The sequence below is a fragment of the Hemitrygon akajei genome, unplaced genomic scaffold (assembly GCF_048418815.1).
Source record: "Hemitrygon akajei unplaced genomic scaffold, sHemAka1.3 Scf000061, whole genome shotgun sequence".
NCBI classification, from domain to species: domain Eukaryota; kingdom Metazoa; phylum Chordata; class Chondrichthyes; order Myliobatiformes; family Dasyatidae; genus Hemitrygon; species Hemitrygon akajei.
This window is the reverse complement of record NW_027331947.1, coordinates 2025885-2041313: the sequence shown is the minus strand read 5'-3', so window position 1 is coordinate 2041313 and position 15429 is coordinate 2025885. Positions and strand designations below refer to the sequence as shown.

Sequence of the window (15429 nt, the reverse complement as noted above, 5' to 3'; positions counted from 1 at the left end):
CAGTCATCCGACCTGCAGAAACACCAGCGAGTTCACACTGGGGAGAAACCGTTCACCTGCTCAGACTGTAGAAAGGGATTCACTGAGTTATCCACCCTACAGAGACATCAGCGAGTTCACACTGGGGAGAAGCCTTTCACCTGTTCAGAATGTGGGATGAGATTCACTGACTCTTCTACCCTGCAGAAACACCAGCGAGGTCACACTGGGGAGACGCCATTCACCTGCTCAGAATGTGGGAAGGGATTCACTCAGTCATCTCACCTACAGAGTCATCAGCGAGTTCACATTGGGGAGAAGCCGTTCACTTGCTCAGTCTGTGGGAAGGGATTCACTCAGTCATTCATCCTACAGAGACATCAGCGAGTTCACACTGGGGAGAAGCCGTTCACCTGCTCAGAATGTGGGAAGAGATTCACTCAGTCATCGCACCTACAGAGTCATCAGCGAGTTCACACTGGGGAGAAGCCGTTCACCTGCTGAGAATATGGGAAGGGATGCACTCAGTCATCGCACCTACTGGCACACCTGTCAGCTCACAATGGGGAGTGGCCATTGTTATGAATCCCTGGGTTTTGTTTGCTGTGGACTGTCATTTTAAGAGAGAGAGAGAGAGATTAAGAAGGTGAATCAGTCTGACTTGCAGCTTGTTTACATCGCTCGCAGCTTTGTTTAGTTTTAACCGAGGACAAAGACACTCAGAGTCAGACGGAGATGAAGGAGCAAAAATGGAAGGATTGAAACCAGGGAACTAGTGGCCAAGGGTCACTATTTAGAAGTTTCCTTTGCCCATAAGGGTGGTTTAATTATCAATTCACCATATATTGAATGTGTGGTTGTCCCCTCATTTGATCCATAGGAGTGGATCTGATTAGGGATATCCTGTGGAGACCACTTATGTGTTAACCCTTGCCTGGCTGTGGTCATTCATTTGAAGATGATACCCCTTAAGACAAGTAACTTTTCGTGATAATTTGAATGTACATTTGTAAAGATGATGGATAAAATCTACAGCGACTGTTCTCTCATTTTACCACCATGGAATGTGGAATTCGACATAATTGCCTACTCTCAACATTTACCCTGGATTACAAATATCTCTTTCTCATCACGTATTCCATGGTTGAACTGAACTTTAATACTTTACCATCTCAAGACTCCAAGCCCTGAGCTCAATAGTTTGGGAGTTGTATTTACACACATATATACACATTACACTCATGAGGAAATCTGCAGATGCTGGAAATTCAAACAACACACACAAAATGCTGATGGAACACTGCAGACCAGGCAGCATCTATAAGAAGTACTGTCGACGTTTCGGGCCGAGACCCTTCGTCAGGACTAACTGAAAGGAAAGATAGAAAGAGATTTGAAAGTAGTTGGGGGAGGGTGAAATGCAAAATGATAAGAGAAGACCTGAGGGGGTGGGATGAAGCTGAGAGCTGGAAAGGTGATTGGCGAATGTGATACAGAGCTGGAAAAGGGAAAGGATCATGGGATGGGAGGCCTCGGGAGAAGGATAAGTAGGCGGGGGGGGGAGCACCAGAGGGAGGTGGAGAACAGGCAGACAACTAAACATGTCAGGTATGGGGTAAGAAGGGTAGGAGGGGCATTAACGAAAGTTAGAGAAGTCAATGTTCATGCCATCAGGTTGGAGGCTACCCAGCTGGTATATAAGGTGTTGTTCATCCAACCTGAGTTTGGATTCGTTTTGACAGAGGAGGCCATGGATAAACATATCAGAATGGGAATGGGACGTGGAATTAAAATGTGTGGCCACTGGGAGTAGTCTGTTGCTGCTGGTTCATTTTTAAAGCGTTACGGTTTGTAACAAAATGGGGCTGCGTCTGGGATATGAACAAATTTAAGGATTTATTTATTATCGATATCATTTGGAAATCCCTATTGATTTATTTGTGCCTGGAAAATCAGCAGCAATGGATTTTGATAGATATCTGGAAGTGTGAACCTCTCAGGCATTAGAGGACACCAGAAGGATTGAGTTGTTGAGTATTGCTAAAACGTTAAAACTTGCTAAGGTGAAATTGACAATGAGGAGGGCAGAGATGCAGAGGATAATAGCTGAACATTATGTATCCGAGGGTGTGTTTAAAGTGGATGAGTTGGAGGTGTTTCCTGAAAGTAAACTTCGTGAGCTTGAGCTCCAGTAGAAGTTAGAAAAATTCAAGATGGAGGCTGTGGAAATGCAGAGGCAGTTAAGCAGACAGAAAATTATCTTACAAAGTGTAATTAAGGGGAAGGCTTAGCAAGCCTATTCTGCCTTGACAGTTGCTGAAGCAGCTGATTATTTTTTTATTTATGCTGCGCCCCCCCATTGTCGCTACTCGCTACTGGGCTATAAATGTGCAGGAGCAATGTGTGGTTCAGTGCTTTGTTCAAGGACACACACGCTGCCTCGGCTGAGGCTCAAACTCATGACCTTCAGATCGCTAGTTCAACACCTTAACCACATGGTCACGCACCACACATTATGACCTCGTGAAGCAGGCTGCGCTCAAAGCTGATGAGTTGGTCCCACAAGCATACAGGCAAAAGTTTAGAAATTTGAAGAAATCTGTGAGCCAAACTTATATGGAATTTGCTTATGAGAAATTTGTTTGTATTGCCCGCTGGTGCACATATAAAAATGTACATGATGAGTTTAACAGCTTGAAAGAGTTGGTTTTAATTGAAGAATTCAAAAAGTGTGTCCCTGATGACATAAAGACATATTTAGATGGAAATTATGCTGCCACTATGCAGGAGTCTGCTAGATTAGCAGATCAGTTTGCTTTAACTCATAAGGTTATGTTTACCCTGAATAAGAGTTTTGAAAAGAGTAGCAGGGATAACCAGGGTAAACCAGAAATTAATGCTGGGATTTGTCACACTTGTCAAGTTTTGGCTAAACCTAATAAGGTCATCCCAGTGGCCCCACTCCAGCCTATACCTGCATTCGGTGAACCGTTTTCCAAAGTTATAGTGCTTTGTGTTGGCCTATTGCCAAAGACTAAAGCTGGCCATCAGTATCTGCTAACTATTATGTGTACTGCATCCAGATTCCCAGAGGCAATACCTCTCAGAAATATTAAAGCTAAAACTGTGGCAAAGGCTCTTACCGAGGTTTTTTTTTTTACTTTATTCGATTTGCCTCAAGAAATCCAGTCTGATCAAGGAAGTAGTTTTACATCTGGGTTATTCCAGCAGGTAGTTTATGAACTGGGAGCAAAACAAATTACATCATCTACATACCATCCGGAATCACAAGCGGCTTTAGAAAGATTTCACTCTACCCCCAAAACAATGATTAAGACATACTGTGTTGAAAATGGAAACGACTTTTGTTCGCAGTAAGAGAGTCGGTTCAGGAATCATTGGGCTTTACTCCATTTGAACTTGTATTTGGTCGCAGAGTGAGGTGAGCTTTGACCTTGTAAAAGGAGCGGTGGATTGATGGGGATGTACATGTTAATTTGTTAGACTATGTTTTAAAGTTCAAAAATAAACTACACCAATTCTGTAGTCTAGCGAGACAAAACTTAAAGATTTCTCAAAACAAAATGAAGTGTTGGTTTGAGAAGCAGGGTTGCGAAAGAAAATACCGGGTGGGGGATAAGGTGCTTGCCTTATGTTGACGAATCCACTTCAGGTGAAATTCAATAGACCGTATGAAATAGTCTCTCAATTTAATGATGTGAATTATGTTATTACAACACACGACCGATGTAAACTAACACAGCTGCTACACATAAATATGATAAAGCCTTATTTTGACAATCAGGCACCATCTGTGAATGTTGTTGTCAAAATATATGAATCTGGCAACCCTGAGAATGAAACAATTGACTCGTCTGAGACTTTTCACAAGCCGAACATGGTCCCAGTTAGACTAATGAACTCCGTTGTTCCAGAAAACATTGATAACAGGTTGTCTCATCTGCAGCCAAAGCAACAACAACAGCTGAAGGAATTAATTCTGATGTTTAAAGATTTATTTCCTGATGTTCCCAAGCAAACCGCGGTCTCAGTACATGACGCAGATATTGGTCAAGCCAAACCGATTAAACAACACCCATATTGCATGAACGTAGAAAATGTATATTGGCTGAGCAATATGTAAGTGTGGAAACAGATTCAGTAGGTCTCAGAGGCACTGATTATGGGAAGGTAAATGCAGTAACAAAAACAGATGCCTATCCTATCCCTAGGGTGGATGATTGCATCGATAAGGTTGGAATAGCTAATTTCTTACAAAGATTGATCTGTTGACAGGGTATTGGTGTGTTCCATTGACGGACAGAGGTAGAGAAATTTCTGCATTTGTGACACGATCTGGGTTGTATGAATACAATGTTTTGCCTTTTGGAAAGAAAAATGCTCCAGGAACATTCCAGAGAATGATTGATTTTGAAATTCGAGGGTTAGAACACACAGATGTCTATATTGATGACTGAGTCACAGGGAGTGACACTTGGGAAGAGCATATCTCTGCAGTAGAAAAGCTGTTTGACAGGCTTTCCCAGCCCAGCCTTACAGTTAACTTGGCTAAGAGTAAATATGGCCATGCCACTGTGACCTGTCTTGGCTGTGTTGTAGGCTCCTGTTCAGGCAAAAGTCCAGGCAATTTCTCAAGTTCCTATTCTGACTGCTAAGAAGGCTCTTAGAAGGTTTCTGGAAATGGATGGATATTATCGTAAGTTCTGTAAGAACTTTGCTTATATCGCTCTTCCTCTGACTAATCTCCTGAAGAAGGGTGAAAAGTTTGTTTGGACTGAACCTTGTCAGGAGGCATTTGATCGATTGAAAGTTATTATTTGAGATTAGGCCAATCAATGTAGTATTCTCAGCAAATTTAATTAGCAGATTGGAGTTGTGGGTGGCAACACAAGTCATGGGTGCACAGAAAGTAAAGGAGAGGGCTAAAGAGACAACCCTGTGGGTTACGTGTCCTGAGGGTCAGCGAGACAGAGGAGATGGAGCCCACTGTTACTACCTGCTGGCGATCGGACAGGAAGTCCAGGATCCAGCTACACAAGGCAGGATGAAGGCCGAGGTCTCTGAGCTCCTTGTCAATACTTCATGCCTTTGTATGGCTACTGCTCTGCCCATGACTGCAAGGAACTGCAGATAACTTTGGAGAGCAGAGAACATCAGAGAAACAAGCCTCCACTCCATGGACTCTCCCTACACTTCCCCTCCCTCGGAAAAGCAGGCCATGTACACAAAGAACCTCATAACCTGGACATTCTTGCTGCAAACCCGCTCCTACATTGGCAGAGAGATACAAAAGCCTTAAAGTTGTACCTGGTGTACAACCAGGCTGAAGGATGGCTTCCTGTCTGCAGTGAAAAGCCAAATGAAAGATAAAATGGACTCGGCCTCACAATGCAACTCGACGTGACCCTGCACCATATGTCTATCTGCACTGCACTTTCTCTGCAGCCATAATGCTTTGATACAGTTTTTTTTGTTGTATATGAGCTCAATGTACTGTTGTAATGTATCGATCTGTGTGGATGGTACATCAGGCAAGATTTTCATTGTAGCTCAGTACGTGATGATAATAAACAAATTCCCCACTTTAATTGTGTGGAAATATTAGACAGACTGAGCTTCTGCTCTGGAACCACAGAAGGAAACTGACCTGTTGTCATTTCTGTGGAAAGCAAATATATGGAAGATGCTTCAATCTCACATTACGATCTGCGGTAAATGGGATCAGGTGACCGGTGGTGGGTCTCCCATATTAATATCAGAATCAAGTTTAATAGCACCGGAATATGCCATGAAATTCGTTGTCTCTGCGGTAGCAGTAGAACCTAATTCTTAACAAAAGATTTTAACAATTGTGATTTAAAATAAGTATATATATAGTACAAAAATAGAAAAAAAATGTAATAAACTATTCTAATTGTGTGGATCTACTTGATCCGGATCTCACTGCGTTGTCTGAAGGGGACAAAGGTGAAGCTACACGGACACGTAGAGCAGTGACCCGCAAATGCTGCAGATCTGCAGAAAAACGTGAACAGGAAACGGGATCAGGTGACGGGTGGAGGGACTCCGACCTGAACCGGTGACTCTGCTCCTCTCACCTCACACACTGCCCGACCCATCCGCCGCATTCCCCACATTATTCCATATTTATACCAGATACATGTCTACTTTTCCACACCATATCTACCCCGATCCCTTCCCTCCACCCCCAGGTCACAGAGTCACGGGCTCGATTCCCATTCCCTTTTTCAGATACTGGGATCCCTGACTCAACCGCTAAAGATGCTGTGCATTTCAATGTGTTCACCTCTCAGTCCTCGACTCTCTAAATGACATTTAGAGTTATCACATTTGATCTTTCTTCAGGTTATGACCCCACCGCTCCAGGGATCAGTCAGGTGAATCTTCATTGCACTCTCTATAACAAATACTCTCTAACCTCTTTGTTCATCCTCTATGGAATTAATTTCCATCTTCTGCAGCCCCGTGTTGCCCCCACCACTCACCTCCACCCCTTGTCACTATTTTCACCTTCCACCTCCCCCCTCACCTGGATCCACCTCTCACTCCCCAGCTCTTGCCCCATCCCCACCCCTCACCTCTTTTCTCTGACTATTTCCCGTCCACTCTCAGTCCAGAGGGAGGGTCTCGGCCCGAAATGTTGACGGTCCATTTCCCTCCACAGATGCTGTCCGACCCACTGAGTTCCTCCGGCAGTTTGTTCTTTGGTCTGTATAACCCGTGTTAATATGGGGAGCGGGATTTTACACCATATTGCAGGGTTAGGGTTAATGAACTTTTCGGTGAGACAAAAACATTAATCACGGGTTTCATCACTGAATCCAGTGTTGTGAGATGTAAAGTCCCCTGTTATGTGTCCGGCTGTGCCGTGTTGTTGGTGGAGTGGGCAGCGTGGTGTTTGTCTCGATTCAGGTCACAACACCAGAATTGCCAGCGGGTAGTGTATTAGTCAACAGAAAACCTCTCGTCCCTGCAGTCTTTGCTTCCTGGTAAACTCAACACCCTGACAGTGTGGACCATAGATACCCCTTCCTGTCAGAGTCAGGGAATCATTCAGACAGCTGATCGCTGAGAGGATTATGTTTATTAGTCATTAAAGTTCACCCAGATTCGTTTGGACGGAGTTGGTGTGGAGTTCGGGGTGTCACAGTGAAAGGGCCGGACTGTTGAACTCTCTCCGTTGTCCAAACATCCTTCCAGGTGAGGCGACACTTCACCTGTGAATCTTCCGGGGTCGCCCGTTGTGTCCGCTGCTCCCGATGCGGCCGCCTCGACACTGGTGACACCGGCTCCTCCACAGTTGTGCCGGGTAGGAAAGTTTTTTAACGGGTGTCGATATTTTTCTACCCATTTGTGCGAGAGGGGTGGGTTTTGGGGGTTGATAATAGGGATGCCGTCCTTTTTGATGCGGGGGGTGGGGAGGGAGTTTCATTTTTTTCTCTCTCTGAACGACTTTCATGCTTTCATTGTTTCGTGGTTCTCTGGAGAAGAAAAAAACTCAGCGTTATTTATGAATACCTGCTTTGATAATAAATTAACCTTTGAACTCTCCACTCCGAGCGGGACTTCCCGTTGTCTAAACATTTCAATTCCGATTCCCATTCCCGTTCCGACGTGTCATCCCATCCCTTGCCAAGATGAGGGTGCAGGATCAGCAACTTATATTCCGTCTGGGTGCCCCCACCCAACCTGATGGCATGAATATCGATTTCCCCTTCCGGTGGACAAATTTACCTCACACCCCTCCCTCCCACTCCCTCTCATCCTCTCTGTCTTTGTACATCCTCTCACCTGCTTATCACTTCACTCTGGGTCCACTGCTCCATCCCTTTCTCAATATATTGAAGTGTACCTGTGAGTATCGATACTCAAAATATCCTCACACGTCAGGTGTTACATGGTTCGACCTTTATACATCCTGTTTAGTGTTTAAATATATAAAAATTTAAAGAAGCTTGAATCTTTACATAAATTATTATCGCAACTATACGAATAGAAAATATTGTATTTTGGAAGTGACAAATGTTAACGGGAGGAGAGCAACCATTTGGGAGATTTGGAAATGCATTTCATCTCGTTCATTGCCTCACTAAATTACTCTTTTTCCTATCAACACAAAGAGAACAAGAGCCTCTTTTCAATCAACTACAGTTGGTGGAGCGAGGCCAAGGATTTAATCAGCCACTAATTATATGAAATGACGTAAAACTAGCTTGTAGCCTAGAATTTTTTTTCCATTTGGCTTCCAAAACAAAACTAAATATATCCAGGTGTAGAAGATGATTTTGGATGATTACCTTGAATATTTCATCAAAATCAGGCTGAAGATGAGCGAGCAGTGAATTTTTCTTTCATTATTTTCGACTCTTAAGCATAGGTTTCGATGTTCATTCCGTGCTTAATATAGCTCCTTCCTGGTATCCAATGGTACAAATTGGAAAGAGCGGAATAATGCTCGCATTTGTGTACAGGTATTCCCCAGCTTCCTTGGATAACGGGTCGAGTGAGAAGGAATTTCACAAGTACCTAAATTAAAAACAGTCACAGCTCCAGGATTTCACCAAAAACGATCAAATATCCTAATGTTATTAGTGGTATTTGTCCCCACCAGCCAACATCCCCGCTTCCGTAAAATTCCCTCTATTTAATATCCGGGGTTGTTAAATTCCGTGCTTGTTTATTTTGACTTTTTTACAGAGGTGTCGGAGCGGCGCTCCGGTGAGCTTTGCTAGCACTGCACCCCTGAATGTATGAGACAGTACAGTGTTAAATGCAAAATCCTGAACAGTGTCGATGATCAGAGGGATCTTAGATTCCAAGTTCATCGCTCCCTGAAAGAGACTGCACAGATTGATCGGGTGGTTAAGAAGGCAAATGGCGTGGTTGTCTTTATTAGTTGAAGGACTGAGTTCAAAAGTCATGAAGTTGTGCTGCAGCTTTGTAAAACTAGATAGACCACATCTGGAGTGTTTCATGCAGTTCTGGTCGCCCCCATTCTCGGAAGGATGTCGGGGCTTTGGAGAGGGAGCAGAAGAGGTTTACCAGGACACTGCCTGGATTAGAGAGCATGAGCTATAACGGGAGGCTGGACAAACTTGTGTTGTTTTCTCCAGAACGGCGCAGGCCTGGGTGAGGCTGGATGGACGTTGATCAGATTACGAGAGGAATAGATAGAGTGGACAGAGGGTATGTTTTTTCCTGGGGGTTTGAAATGTCTGACACATTTAAGGTGAGAGGAGAGGTGAGGCGCATCTGTTTATTTCCACAGAATGCTGGGAAGCTGGAGTCTATGCCTGGGGTGTTATACCCCACCGGTCACGTGATCCCATTTGCCCCTCCCATTTAACCGCAGATGTAACGATCTCTTTGTGCATGTTCACAATCTCCAGGTGGGTGGTCACGCATCCTCCATGTTGTGTTGGGAAATCTGATGTTGGCCACTGAGTCCTGTTAACTTCCCCCGAACTCGCCTCGCCTCCTGAGGCTCCTCACATTTGTCCTGGAGCTTTATGGCGGTTGTGTCTTCTCCCGGAGTGGGGTGGGTGAGAAAGGAGAACGTCCCAGGTTGTGGGGATCTTTGATTTCACTGCCTGCTTTACCGAGGGACTGGGAAGTCTAGGGGGGAGAATGGTTTCTGTGATGTGCTGATCTGGATCCAAAGGTCTTACCAGTTCCTCGCAGTCACGGGCAGAGTAGTTACAGTGCAAAGCATGAAGTGTCCGGATGGGAAACTTACTATGGTGTGTTGATAAAATTTTGGTGAGGGTCAAAGTATATCTGGCAATGTTCTTGTTATTTTTGCTAATTCTGTCATTCTAGAATTTTTTTGTACAGTAGTATGTACTATTCATTCAGTACCTATGTGTTGCTGGAGGACCATCAGTGATTGTCCTTGATCCCTTCTCCCACCTGGTTCCATCTGCTCATCTTGTTCAACCTCTGTCCAGTCTCCACACACCCCCCAACCCCTCTTCAGTGATTTACATCAACAATCTGGGTCATCCTCAGTCCGCCTTGTATCCCACCTCCTCAATGTTATATATCAGCAAACTTTCTTCCAACGCTTGTCTGCATTGTGAAGTGTTCTTTTGTACCTTTGGCCTCACTGAGTCATTTCCAGAATCGGTTATTGTTAGCTGGAATGCCGGAGGGTCATCAGGTCCCAGTTCTGTTGTGCATTGGTGTGGAGGTGCTAGTTTATGAACAGTGACGGGCTGACACACTGCAGCATTTTACTGGCAGCAAAGAGTACTGGGAGAGTTGGTGCTTGGGCTCTAATCCTATGATCGGCATTCCAGGCAAATGGAACTGCTGGTGTTTTGGCTTTGACTTTGGTTAGTGCTTCTACAGATGGGGCCGGATGCTCGTCCTGCAATGAAGCAGAAATTTTGAGCAGCTGGACATTGGTTGTGGTGAAATCCTAGATTGCACTACCCAGTGTGAGATGTGGGGATGATGTGTGAGACGTTCAGGGTCGGTGAGTGGCAGATTCAGCTGTGTGAGTCTGTGAGGTTGGGTCCTGGGATATCATAGTTTTTGATCCAGGTAAAGTGGACCCAGGGATCGAGCTGTTTGGGCTTGTGAGGTGTTGATCGAGTATTTCTGGTCTGGGATCAGATGTTTGTTTCTGGATTTCCTTTGGAAGCAATGACTGCCAATCTGAGGAGAGCATGAGTTCCCATTCCATCCTCACAGGGAGAGGCTGTGAGTAAATGGGCTGTTCCGTGTTTACAACAGTAGAAATAGACCCTGAGTTTGGTGTTCAAACTGTGTTTGGAAATCCCCCCCCCCCCCCCCCCCCACTGTCACACAGTGGAAATCAGGCAGCTGTGCTGGAGATCTGCACTAAAAACTGAAAATGTTTGAAGTCATTCTGATGAAATGTTATTAATTGAATTGTATTGTAAGCTGTTCCTTACCTGCTGAGTGTTTCTGGTAATTCCAGTTTATTTTTATTTCTTGGTTTATATTTCATGAAATGGACCTGTTTTAACCTGGAAATGAAAATGGCTGTGATAGTTTGTAGGCCTCCGTTAGAGTCTCTGCAAGTCTCCCCTCTCCACACCTCCGATGTTGTCCAAGGGAAGGGCATTAGGACCCATACAGCTTGGCACTGGTGTTGTCGCTCAAGGACATACACGCAGCCTCTGCCTAGGCTCGAACTAGCAACCTTCAGATCACTAGACCAACACCTTAACCACTTGGCCACGCGCCAGCACACGTGATAGTAGAACAGTAAAGGAAGCACAACATTTCCCTTTAAATTATCCTGGTACCAATTTGTCTGTTATTCCTGGAAATGTGTTCAGTACAGTTGTTGCTAACAAGGTTTACATGAATAATCTCAGGAATGATCGGCGTAATGTATGAGGAGCATTTGATGGTTCTGGACCTGTGCTCGATGGAGTTCAGAGGGACGGTGGGGGTGGTGGAGGGATGTATCGTTAAGTAAACTTACCGAATGCTGAAAAGCCTGGATACAGTGGACATGGAGAGGATGTTTCCATTAGACAGAGAGTCTGGGATCTGACAGCACGGTCTCAGAATAAAGATGCTTCCTGTTAAAATTCAGTTGAGAAATTTTTTTTGCCAAAAGATGTCTGATCTATGGAATTTGTTGTCACAGAGTCTGATTGAGGCTGCCATTTGGGTATATTTATGACAGAGATTAATATAGTCATGATTGCTAAGTAGCTTCAGGGTTACAGGAGGAAGGCAGGAATATGGTGTTGGAATAAAAATCAGCCGTGATTGAGTGGTGTGGCAGCCCAGATGGATCGAATCATCTAATTCTGTTCCTTTGTCTTATGTCTTACCATGACTGAATGATGGCTCCTTCTTATCCCATATCGTTTTGTGACATATGAGGGACAATAAAAGATTGTTCACTGAGATCATTATATTTGCCTTCAACGTTTAAATTTCATTGAGTTTTGTTCCTAGTAACATTAAGCAGAAATGTTTGGTCCTCCTTTGTATTGTTAATGTGCTTCATTATCTTTCATGTTAAAGTTAGACCTGCAGTGAGAGATTTATTGGAAGAAAAACCACGACTGAAGACAAGGGAACAGCAACAAGTGAACCAGCCCGAGGACTGAGAGCACCAACTGGAGAGGACCCATCTGACTCAGGGTTTCCATTGATTCAGTCAGGAGAAAGTTTGGTGAGTCTCATTTACTCAAACACTGGTCCTTTAGACATTACGTATCTGCACAAAGGAAGGTAGGAAATAGTTGGGAGTGAGACAGAATGTGCCCAGAAGAACCGGTTATGCCTCTGTCAGAACCAGTTGTGAAGAAGCCCCCCCCCCCCAATGTACCCTTTAAACATTTTGCCCTTCACCCTTAACCCATGTCCTCTGGTTTTTTTTCTCCCCTAGCCTCAGTGGATAAAGCCTGCTTGCATTCACTCTATCTATACCCATCATAATTTTATATACCTCTATGAAGTCTCCGCTCATTCTTCTACGCTCCAAGGAATAAAGTCCTAAACTATTCAACCTTTCTCTGTAACTCAGTTTCTCAAGTCCCGGCAACATCCTCGTAAACCTTCTCTGCATTCTTTCAGCCTTATTAGTATCCTTCCTGTAATTCGGTGACCAGAGCTGCACACGATACTCCAAATTCAGCCTCTCCAATGCCTTATACAACCTCACCATAACATTCCAATTCTTATACTCAATACTTTGATTCATAAAGGCCAATGTATCAAAAGCTCTCTTTACTACCCTATCTACCCGTGACTCCACTTTTAGGGAATTTTGTATCAGTATTCCTAGATCCCTCTGTTCTACTGCACTCCTCAGTGCCCCACCATTTACCTTATCTGTTCTACATTGGTTTTACCTTCTGAAGTGCAACACCTCACACTTGTCTGTATTAAACTCCATTTGCCATTTTTCAGCCCATTTTTCTAGCTGGTCCAGATCCCTTTGCAAGCTTTGAAAACCTTCCTCACTGTCCACTACACCTCCAATCTTTGTATCATCAGCATCTCTGGCAGGCCATACCTGGGAATTATTTCCCATAATAATACCTTCACAACAGTCAGCAGTATTATTGGTAGTTGGAATAGCTTCAACCCATCTACTAAACACATCTATAATAACTAAGCAGTATCTATAGCAATGTACTCTAGGCAATTCAATGAAATCAACTTGTAGACACGAAAAAGTTTCACCCGTCAAGTGAGTTGTACCCGGTGCGCAGGGTACAGGTTACCAACCATTCCCTCCTTTCCCAGATGTGTACAGTTATGTACATAATTGACCAATATTGGTAAAAACTGTGTAGGAACACAAACCTGTCCCACTGGGTGATCCAAAAACCTAGATCGGGGTCTTTCTGGCACCCCATCTGGGACCACAGTTTGCGCTCCTCCTCAGAGACATCCCCCTGAAAAGTACGTACTTCCCTCATGTCTGGCAAACCCGTTCTGCTTGAGTCATGGAGGATTGCTTGACGGGAACCCGAGGGGACTACAACTACCGAGGATTGTGCCGTACTTTTCACTGTCTCATCCACTAAAGCATTGCATTTAGTGACCAAGTTAGACATGTGGGTGTGGGCTGTACATTTAATAATAGCCAAAACTCGAGGTAGCTGTAGAGCGGTGAGTAAGTTGTTTACAAAGGTGGCATTACTAATGGGGTGGCCAGAGGAAGTCAGGAATCCCCATGTTCCCAGAGAGCCCCGTAGTCATGTACAATTCCAAACGCATAATGGAGTCTGTATAAATGTTCCCACTTTAGTCTGTTGCTGGGATACAGGCACGAGTCAGAGCAAACAGCTCAGCCTTCTGGGCAGAGACAGCTGCTTCAAAAGAGGCCTGTTCAATTACTTCACTGTCCGTCACTATCGCATAGTCAGAATGTCGTTTTCCTGATGGATCCACAAAAGAGCTTCCATCCTCAAGAAACGTTACCTCGGGCTAGAGTGGGTATTGCGGAATGGATGGGAGAGTCTGTCCTTCCTTCACGGTGATCCGGACAGGGGGACAGTTGGGGCGACCGACTTCATGGCCTGAATTTGCTCAGAGATGGGGTACAGCGTCTTGGGATCGGTCAATATTAAAAGTGTGTCTCACCAAATGTCCCGCCTTCACCTCAGACTCCTTCCAGTATCGGAGTTGGACCGCAGCCAAGTCTTGCCAGTCTCCCTCGGTGCTGGAGGCTTGTTTCAGCAAGGTGTAGGCAATGAACTCTGGGCTCTTTGGCTTGAACCCAGGGCAAACACTAACAGTGGAATGGGGATCTCTCCAATCATCATGACTGGGAACTTCTGTCCCTCGAGGGGTGCATAATATTGACTTTCCTCAGCTGAGCACCCCGTAATGTCACAGCACAGAGTCACATGGGGGTCGACCACCGGCAGAAGGGGTTCAAACGCAGTGGAGTCCAGATTAAATGCCCACCACTGGGAGGTCGGAAATTGGGGAGCTATCAGTTGTTCACCTGTCACAGGGTGACACCATTGCCTGTGCAGAGAATCTCGACTTCCAACAGACAGAGCAAGTCTCTCCCTGCTGGATTACACCCCCGACTGTTATGTGAATACGTACGTTCCGTGCCTTCAAACCCAGACAGAGTGAATGTTGCGTCTGATAACTGTAATCCCTTTTCCGATACTATTTCCCGATTGAGAGTGGTTGTAGTTGCCCCCATATCAATCATAAACGGAACTGGAATAGCAGCAACTGTCAATATTACATTGGGCTCTTCCTGAGGGCTGGTACTCATGGTAGGAAGCATCTTTGCTTGTCAATTTCTAAATGGGTTGTTGTCCCCACCTGTCCCTTGGTAGGTTGTTGTTCCCATTTCTGATCCGCAGATATAGCCCGCTCGCATCCTCCTTCTCACTGAACATATTCACCTTTAATATTCTTTTCATATCTTTTTATTATTATTATTATTCAAAAATAGCACAAGTGCATCAAAGTAACAACACTTACAATGCCTCATAAAAGAGGAAGTTATCTTGAGGATTGAAAATTTTGTGAATTAAACTAAAAAGAAAAGTGAGGGGAAAAAAGAAGGAACCCATTGGAGGTACAACCCCAGAGCCAAGCGTCATACAAAAAGCTTCTAAAAATAAACATCAAACCACCAAAAAGAAAGAAAAGATATATCAAAAAAATCTACATTTAGATCGTGGAGGAAATCTATCAGTTAACTGAAATGATAATAATGAGCAGATGATCCCCATCTTTTCTCAAAATCAAATAAAGGTACAAAGGTTCGACTTCTAATTTTCTCCAAGACACATGCATCACCTGAGAGAGCCATTGTGACAAAGTAGGAGCTGATATATCCTTCCATTTCAACAAGATGGCCCTCCTAGCTATCAATGTAACAAACATGTTGGTCAGACACAGAAATACCATGGATATTTTGAGGAATTATTCCAAAAA

At 44.3% G+C, this 15429-nt stretch overlaps 3 protein-coding genes across 8 annotated transcripts in view; 1 reads left to right on the top strand and 2 right to left on the bottom strand.

The window, feature by feature from the left end:
• LOC140721795 (uncharacterized) overlaps positions 1-15429 on the bottom strand; it is a 287528-nt gene that overhangs the window by 150194 nt on the left and 121905 nt on the right. The window lies entirely within an intron of this gene.
• LOC140721797 (uncharacterized) overlaps positions 1-15429 on the bottom strand; it is a 136676-nt gene that overhangs the window by 57473 nt on the left and 63774 nt on the right. The gene's annotated exons all lie outside the window — the stretch shown is intronic.
• The window catches only part of LOC140721794 (uncharacterized), a 141491-nt gene that overhangs the window by 111301 nt on the left and 14761 nt on the right, over positions 1-15429 (top strand). The window contains exon 3 of one of the 2 annotated variants that reach the window (XR_012097466.1): positions 12034-12175. The exons of the other annotated variant lie outside the window; for it this stretch is intronic. The gene's annotated coding sequence lies outside the window, so the exon portion shown is untranslated. Of the gene's footprint in view, positions 1-12033; positions 12176-15429 lie in introns of those variants that run through there. 2 annotated transcript variants of the gene reach the window in all.